A 7933-nucleotide genomic window follows, 5' to 3' on the forward strand; every position below is an offset into this window, starting at 1 on the left:
ATTCCTCACAGAGAAGCCAGAGCATTCTTTATATAATATGATCTAAATGACATCATGATGCTTAAAATTTCCTAATGGTGACCCTCCTGCTAAAAATTAAAAAATGACTCTAATCAAGCTGGTGTATTAGTCAGCTTTTATCACCGCAACCAAAATATTTGACAAGAACAACTTAAAGGACAAAAAGCTTATTTTGAGCTAGTGGCTTCAGAGGTTCAGTCCAGGCAGAGCATCATGGTGGAAGGATGTGCTTAGTTTATGGCATCCAGGAAGAAGAAAGAGGGAAGACACAAGGATAAGATATACACTCCAAGGACATACCCCCTGTGACCTACTTTCTTTAGCCACACCCCCCCCCCACCTGCCTAAATCACTACCCATGAATCCATTCAAATTACTAATCCATCAAATAAATCCACTGATGAGGTTATAGCTCTCATAAAGTAATCATTTCACCTCTGAACATTGATTGCTGCATTGTACAGAATAGCTTTGGACTAGCTTCTGGGAGGTGGGAGACATTTCCTATACAGACTTCTGTATAGTAACAGCTTGTTTACGAAACTCTCTAAAATCTTGTCTCTACCTGTCATTCCCAACTAATCTAGTACAACTTGTTCTCACTCCCCATGACATTCAGGCCACAGTGATTTTCTTTGTTCCTCATAAGACCTAGGCTCGCCAATACCTCAGTGCCAGTGTGATAGCTGTTCTTTCTACTTAGAGTATTTTCCCCTTGATTCCTGGAGTCTTATGTCATTCATATCTCCAATTGCCTGTCTCTAAAAAGTCTCCACCACTCTCAAGTAGCAACTCAATAATTATAGCATGAGCTTTGTTTATATGCATAGTGCTTTTCATTATGTGAATTTGTACTTGTTTAATTTTTACAAATTATTTTTGTTCTCTTTTACTAGGCTCCATGAGATCAGGATCTTGTCTTATTCTTCCATTTAGCATCACATATTAATCTATTTTTTCCCATCTATGTAAACAATGGAGTTAATCCATTTCCTCCTGAAAAATCATTTATGGTGTCATTGATATGAGTTTTCAGGATAAATCCAATTTTATAATGCATTATAAGTGTTCTCTAATTCATTCAAGACTACTTCTCAATAGAGTTGGATTTTCTTGGGAGGAAAAAAAACAGTAGAAAATATACATCATTTTCCTGACATGGATATGAGGAGCTACCACAAAATACTAGTAAATAATTTGGAGTGACCCCAAAAGGAGTCTACTACAAACTATTTACAGCAAGACTACTTACCATTATAATGTCCTGATTCTTAAATCTATAGTATTTTTATTACGTATTATATAGGATGGGGGAATACCTAATGAAATTAGAGCTTCAAAATATGCAGATGAAATACTGACTTGTCTTGTATTAAACCTCACAAAGTTGGCTCACCAGTGCATTGTAGTAAAATTCATCTGCCATCACTCAGACTTCAAATGTCAAGAATAAAATTTGCAGTTTTCATTGTTGAAAAGCTGTAATATCTAGATGCTAATATGAAAATTCACTGTGCTAGTAATACTATTCTTCATATCTATATTTTAAATGTTTGATTAAGTCAGAATAAAGGAAGTATGTGTTTCTATAATGATCTATTAATATATGTTAACTGTCTGATTCAAATGTGTTCTTGATGTGAATGTACAAACCACGCAGAAATTATTTCCCTTCCACTTTTCCTTGCAAGTATATACAAATATCCTCTGTGACAAAATGTTGAAGTATCAACTATGCAATTTTGTAATTAATATATTAAAACATTTGTACTCATGAACACTCTTAATAAATCCTCCTCACTTTGGGAAAAAGTAAATATCAACAACCAGCCTGAGAAATTGCTTAAAAAATTATAAACTGTGACAGAGATGTTGTATAGATGTCTATATTTAGAAAAAAGTTTGATGTGTTTAATTGAAAGATATTCAGTCTACATAAAAAAATGGACCTACTTTTCTTCTTAGCTGATACTTTCAGTTATCACAGCTAAGGATAATACTATATTTCATGTTTCCAAAAATTTAGTTTGGAAAATTATTAATGGACAATGTGATTATTTGTCTACACATTCAATTAATTATATTAACTCAATTATTCCTTTTTCTGGTTAGTTTCTCATCACTAAAAACTATCTTTGAAGCTATTCAATAATCTATTTCTATAGCACCACCTATAGCACCAAATTTTTCATAGTAATGATCAAAATACTTAGCTGCTGTTCCCTATACAAAGGAAGAGAGTTATGGATTGAAGTAATATAGGTGTGGGGTGGGTTCACCTTTAAGGCTTCCCCCACCTCCTGACAAAAAACTGAAAACAGGTGCCATCTTCTAGCTGATCAACTCCTTTTACTGAAATGTTCTGTTTTTCCTTTCTTATCCAGGAATTCTAAGCTGAGATACCCAGAAAACAGAGGGGAAATTCTCTTCCTCCTTCCTTGATTTCTGGTCTGAATGCACTTTATATAGCAGTGTATTGAGCAGGCTAAAGCATTTGGATGTTAAATGTTTTAACATTTGGATGTTCAAATTGCTCTCTTAGTTGTGTTTTAGAAGTCAAGTGTCTACTGTGCCCAGAGAGGACGTTACAATACAGATATAAATGATAATCAATGTGTTCTTAAATGGGCAGTCCATTTTTTTTAAACTATTGTGGTTTGAACCTAGAATTTCATGCGTGCAAGTCACATGTTGTAGTGCTGAGCTATTTTTTTTAATCTATTTTAAGACTGGATCTCTCTAAGTTGCTAGGGCTGGTCTAAGGCAATCCTTCTGCCTTAGTAGCTGGACTTACAGGTGTGTGCCACCATGCTGGGCTAAGCAGTGTTTTTAGATACCTATGATGTCTCTGAATATTTATTGGACACCAGCTCTCTCCTTAGCTTTGAGAAGAGGGACTATTTAGTGGCATTAAGACAATGTTGTTTTGTGCAGCACTCCTCTGGCATTGCCATAACTAGATACTCAAAGATGGATTCCATGATTCATTTGTAGCATCTTACATTGCCTTCCAAAATTACTTCACGCTGATGGTTCCTTTGACTTTGCAAAGTCATGCAAGAACATGTTGAATACTCCATTTTTCTCTATTAGCTTTGCCTTTCATAATTAAAGAAACAAATTTGATTTGACTATTTTTTCAAATGTTTCTGTTAGTATTCTATTACTTGGTAATTATTTTCAGACATTTTATAGGTTAAAAAACCTATGAGACTACACATGGATAAGTTATTAGTTCACATCAGTGCTTACCTTCCCTACTCTGCTGGAGATAATACTAAATATTAGATACTAAAACAAATAATAAGGGCTGGGGATGTAACTCAGTGGTATAGAACTTTCCAGATACCTGAGGCTCTGGGTTAGATCAACCTAGTACCAACAACAGATAAGCAAACAAACAAGACACTCATTTGAAGCATAATAAAGAACATGGATTTTATAAATTAAATAATAAAAACAAAAGGAAAAATCAAGTTGTGCTTTAGGTCTATAATTCATCACAAAGTATTATAGAGTTGTTTTAACTCTGCCAGGAAGTAAAAATATTTTTCATTATATTTATGAGTAAAATTACAGAGTAAATTAAAAAGAAAATCCAAGAAATGACATTTGTTAACCAGTTGTTCATTAAAACAAGAATTCTCAAGTAAAATACAGCTTTCAATGTCTTCTCTATGCCAGTATGTCTTCTCTATGCCAAATTTTTTCCACTAGTCCAGATATATTTCCTAATTCCAGGTTTTTATATTTGACAGTTTCCTTAATACCTACATTTATAGGCATAATAAACATCTCAAGTTGAACATGTGCAAAATAAAACACTTTATCCCCTCACCAAGTACACTTCTCCCCTTGTCCTCATTATCTCAGTTAATGGGAACACTGCTGCTTAAATGCTTACAGGGAAAGCCTCAATCTTATCCTTGAGACTTCTCTTTGGTTCTGTTTCCCAGCTCCATACCGCCTCTACCTACTTCTCTCCATCTTCATGCTCTCATCCTAATCCAAACCACCACCATCTTTTCCCTGACACATCCTCACAGCTTCCTCTGGACCATTCTTCACCTTGCAGCCAAACTGGCTGTTTATCATCAGTCAGATGTCAAACAAATGTTGCCTTTAAAGAAAGAACTTCACAGAACACATATTCAGAAACACAGTTCTCCTCACTCTACCCCTTTTGTGCCCTCACAGTCCCCTTCATATATCCTGTCCCAGGGTCTTTGTGGCACAAATCACCATGTGAAAGTGATCTGTCTACTTGGTTGGCTACGTGCTTCTCCCTGTTCCCCAGCTTGATTGTAAGAGGCAAGAGAGCAAGGGCCATGTTGGCTGTGTATTCATATCAATTAAACCAGTTTCTAAAACCTAAAATAGCTGGTGTAAAAGCATTTCTTGAACAAAGGATGGGAGGGAGGGAGGAGTGAAAGTAGAGAAAAAGAAGGGGAAAAGAACAGGGAGGGAGAGAGAAAAAGCACAAACAGAAGAAGAAAAGAGAAGAGTGAGAGGGAATGGAAGGGGACAGGAGCGAAGAAGGAAAGAAGGAAGGTAAAGTGGGAGGGAGGGAGGACTATATCTGCCTATGTGACAGTTATTCTTAATCATTCAATGAACTTTGACAATTCTGTAAGACATCTAAATACAAAATACTAGACTATAAGATGCCAAGAAAAATTACATTGTGCTTGTTCATTACCAAATCAGCCAAAAATTTGTATAGAGTCTACCATATGCATAAATAATTTTAAAATAAAAAATAAATGAACAATTGAAAAGTTTTTAAGCATAATAAGATAACAGTGTGGTTTTTTTGCTTAAATCCAAAATAGTTTTCACAGTCTCTTTAATGTGAGTTAGAGTATCTTCCAATCTACTCAGATAGATACATGAACCCCAAATCCATTTATAAAACAAAATGTAATGACAGAAAAGTGTCCATCAAAAAGAGTGATTGTTGGGGTTGGGGATATATCTCAGTTGGTAGAGTGCTTGCCTTGTGTTCACAAAGCCCTGGGTTCAATCCCCAACACCAAAAAAAAAAAAAAAAAAGATTGTTTCACCAACTCCTTCCAGATTAATACTTACCTTAGCAATTTTTACTCAGTGATCATAGCTCTAGATTCAGTGGAAAGAAATAAGTTATTAAGTGCGTTGAACAGATCCAAAATTAAAACTTTATTTGGCCTCCTCTTAGGAATTCATAGAATGGAAAACCCTGGCTCCCCTGTGAAGCCTTCCCCAACTCAGCCCCAGGGCCATTCCCCCCATTCATCACACCTCTGGTGTACTGACGTGTATCATAAAACCTAACACTATTCGTTACATGTTCTATGAGCAACTGGAGGCCAGGAACCAACAACAAATTCATCCCTTTTTCTCAGGTTCCTAGGATATAGTCTACCTTTTTCCTTTGGATATATTGACTGGGTTCTGAATAAATATAGAATGATCAAAATGATCAAGTTTGTGATCTATGATATTTAATTCCCCCTGTTTCTTGATGAAAGCTCAGTGAGCTTATTTCAAGAAGGATCTGAGCAGTAATTAGTGATGTTGTCATTTACTGAATCTCTAAGTGAGTCTCACCTCCAATTTAACTACACAGGCAGATCTTTAACACCTCAGGGACAACCTAAGAGATGAAGCTCATCTCAATCTCAATCAGGAATTTATTATGTTATGGTTTAGATATGAGGTGTCCACCAAAAGCTCATGTGAGAGACAATGCAAGAAAGTTTAGAGATGAAATGATTGGTTTGTGAGAGTATTAATGTAATCAGTGCAATAATCCACTTAGATTTATTAACTAGATAAACTGGGTGTCGCTGGAGGAGGTAGATCATAGGGGGTTTGCCTTTGGGATTTATATTTTGACCCTGGTGATCAAAGCTCTCTTTCTGCTTCCTGATTGTCATGTTCTGAACTCCTCTACCACACCCTTCCACCTTGATGCTCTGTCTCACCTTGGGCCTAGAGATGGTCTTTGTGGCTTGAAACTTCTGAAAACTATGAGTACCAAATACACTTTTCCTCCTCTAAAATTGTTCTTGTGGTCACAACAGAAAAAAAAAGACTAAAATATGTTTTAAGTTCTTTGTATTTATTATTTCTTGTATACTCAAGAATCCTATGAGATAAGTTCCATTACTGCTGTACTGCTGTTACTTTCACAGGTGAAGAAATGGAACCTAGAAAGCCTAAGGGGTTTGTTTTGGACCACAAAACTGGTAACTGGAGCTAGCATTCAGATCTCTCAGTCACATTCTTGTTTTAAACCTATACCAAGCTTTCTTTCAAGATGGTTCATCTTTTCGGATTATGTACCTTATAGTCACGATCTTATTTAAATTTCCCAAACTAAATTTATAAAAATCACTAAAGTGCAAGGCTGAATGCCAGTGCCCACAGTTATCTGGGTGGGGGTGCTACAGGAGGTTTACAATGGCCCAACTAGTATGCAATATCCATTCTGGCTTTACAATCCTAAGTGAATGTAAACTTATACAAATTAAATACAGACTTGCCTTTAGACTTTGGTAAAGAAACATCTACGAACACTTTTAAGTTTAGAAAGTGAAAGCAGTAATATAAATTCAAATCTGAGAATGTACACAAATCAAAACTGAAAAGCATAGTTTGTCTCCATGAACAGTCTCCATAGTGATAATTTTGCAAAACACTGAAAAACATTCAAGGTATTTAGAAAGACTATAAAGATGTTTTATGAAGATGGCACCAAAAAAAAAAAAAAAAACACTTTCTCATGAGCAGACAGAAAGCCCAACTTGGAATTTCAAATTAACTTTTTGTATGATGCATTATTTAATAAATGTTAGCATTAATTTTTAAAGGGTTTAATTTGCATACCATTACTGGGCCAAATGGTTGATGAGGATCACAATTAAAGAAAGATGCACCATTCATTTACTAAGAAGAAAAAAATCCAACAAAGTCAAATCTTCATCATGAAACAGAATAAAGGCAGCCTATAACTGCCAAAATGTAGAACTCCCTGACAGATGCAATTTAACTCCCATAATTATTTAAATCAACCTTCTTTATGTATGACCCTAAGCAAAAGCTCAGTATCTTCTCAAGGAATGGGTATTTAAAAAAATACTTTGGACTTGGGAGGGTGGGTAAAGAAGGCATTACGAAATAAAAACAAATTGGGGATTGGGTTTGGAAATATAAATACATTTTGAAAGAATATGCCATCACTTAATGTTACACCATGGACATAAAGCACTCATGCAAAATGGAAGACACTTGACTAGCATATTAACTAGCATTTAGTTTCAACATCATTCAAACTATGTTTCATCCAAAAATGTTATATGGAGAACAAATACTGGGCCCATTGTCATGAAATTTATTATGTAAACTTAATTTATTTTTTTTGCATGCAACCCTCCCACAATCTACCCAAAAGAAAATATTTTTTGAGATATTATGCACTAGGTAAAGGATGGATGATCACGTGCAGAGTGACAAACACATGGATGTGTGTGCAATAAAGGTAGTGTGTGACTTGTTTGCACTAAACTGGCAGCAGAACATACCTGGTGCAATGGAAAAGAATCTGGGAGTACCTATTGTGCCAGTGATTGATCCTTCACAAAGATGATCATTCACACCCTGATTCTGAACACCTGTAAAGACACTAAACACGTTTGGTTGCTATACTGCATGCTTTGTTTCATCACGAGTATTGTGTAGACATGAAATAATTTAGGGATTGGATAATTCTTTGTTGTGCCCATCAGGAAACAGAATAGATGGCTTTGTGTCAGGTTCATTCTTCCTGTACAGGTTCCAATGGTGGCCAAAGCTGCAGAAGCAAGCACCTGAAGTTCACCCCAACAAAATCCCTGACCTCAGACGTTGCTGTTGAAATAATCACATATGT

The sequence above is a fragment of the Urocitellus parryii genome, chromosome 7 (genome assembly GCF_045843805.1).
Source record: "Urocitellus parryii isolate mUroPar1 chromosome 7, mUroPar1.hap1, whole genome shotgun sequence".
Taxonomy (NCBI): Eukaryota; Metazoa; Chordata; class Mammalia; order Rodentia; family Sciuridae; genus Urocitellus; species Urocitellus parryii.